At 37.1% G+C, this 1,727-nt stretch overlaps 1 protein-coding gene across 1 annotated transcript in view; it reads right to left on the bottom strand.

The window, feature by feature from the left end:
• LOC103384680 (collagen alpha-1(XX) chain) overlaps positions 1-1,727 on the bottom strand; it is a 24,346-nt gene that overhangs the window by 20,138 nt on the left and 2,481 nt on the right. The window lies entirely within an intron of this gene.

Below are 1,727 nucleotides of genomic sequence, written 5' to 3'. Positions count from 1 at the left end.
GTAAGAAAAATTGAATGATTTATTTGTAAATGATCAAAACAACCTAACTGAGACCAAGATTAATCCAGATTGTTAGAACTAGTTCAAGATATCTTTCAGGTCATGAGTGTAAATCAGAAGCAGAATTGGAACAGAAACTGTTCTTACCTAATATGACCTTCGACTTTAAGTATCCTTTAAATTAAACTATATCATAAATCCTTAAACAGAGCCCATCACGGAGGAGGTGAACATGTGCATTAACTTAAAAAAAAAAAAATCTTCTCATTAAACAGCAATAAAAATATTTTAACAAATAAACATCCCGGAGAAAGCCGACCGTGTAACTGATGATCACATCTTTCATATGAGTTGATTTTAACTTTAAAACCACAACCGTTCTTTTATTTTATTATGTTTCTAACCAGGGACTACAGCAAATTAGGCCATTAGCTAAATCTAGAGTAGTGGTTCTCAGTTATTTTCTGTTAGGCCCCCCCTTGGCAACAGAAATGTTTTCACGCCCCCCACCTCTAACCCACTCCCAAATTGAAATACTATTGAGAACCTGATAACATGTATATTGTTATCTGTACAAACCACTGTATGAGTTGCTGCCACCTAGTGAGAGGAGGCTTGTTATCATTCAAGCATTACAGCAGTGGTACACTGATGTCCAGTGTGCCATATTCCATTGGAAGCCCCTAACGCCCCCCCGGCACCTCACCGTGTCCCACCGGGGGGCCCACCCCACTATTTGTGAAGTACTGATCTAGAGTACATAACTACCGATGTGTTCGACAGTTTCTCAGTCAAATGAAGTGTCCAGAAAGTCCTCTCACATTTGACCATGGGAACCCTTTTTATGGTTGTTCCAACATTACAGGTGCTTCAGTGCTGATCATTATTACAGAGCCTCCTGGTTCACACGGCTAATGACACACACGCACACACACACACACACAAAGAGAACGCCATATTGACAACAACAAAGCAGGTCGAGAGGTCATAAAACAACCACACCTCCGTCTGAAGTGGTCAGTGTCCACCTTTACATGCAGATGTGCTGCAACAACCTTCCTTTCCATCTTCACTCCTTGATGACATAGTTAATGTGTGTGTCACTTACGTTACATACCCCCATATATTACATATTTAATCTCTACCCAGTCACATGGGTGAACAATGATGGGTATTTACCAATTGGAAACTTTTTTCCCTTCATTATGACTCCCAAACAAAGGTCAGACTCTTTTGAAATTTGTATGTCCTAGATCATGATGATACCACTGTGTTGGTGTATAGGTACTGATGTACAGTAAGTGACACACATAAGTGTGTCTCATAATGAACCATTTGTATTTCAATAAACGAGTAATTATATCATGAGAATATTAAGAGGCAAAAAACATTTTTGCAAAATCTGCCTCCCATAACAGTTAACCCATAGGTGGCGCTCACAAACACATGAAAAACTAACTTTTCAAATGTATGGTTTCAAGTATTTGCTCTCTGAAAAAATATAAATGTTTTGTTTTAATTTTCTCTGAAAAAATATAAATGTTTTGTTTGCATTTTAATTGATCTTTTCCTGTAATATATCGTATCTCTTGATAGGAATTGCAAAATACTGTAATACTAATAATACTTTTGAATATCTTAGATAGAAGGTAAGATTAAAAAAACAAGGTCAGATTTTTTCTAATTTTAGATAGATGATGGATGGATGGATGGATGGATGGATGGAT

Source organism: Cynoglossus semilaevis, chromosome 10, assembly GCF_000523025.1.
Source record: "Cynoglossus semilaevis isolate Cse_v1.0 chromosome 10, Cse_v1.0, whole genome shotgun sequence".
Taxonomy (NCBI): domain Eukaryota; kingdom Metazoa; phylum Chordata; class Actinopteri; order Pleuronectiformes; family Cynoglossidae; genus Cynoglossus; species Cynoglossus semilaevis.
The sequence above is the reverse complement of the archived record's forward strand: the minus strand, read 5'-3'. Positions and strand labels throughout refer to the sequence as shown.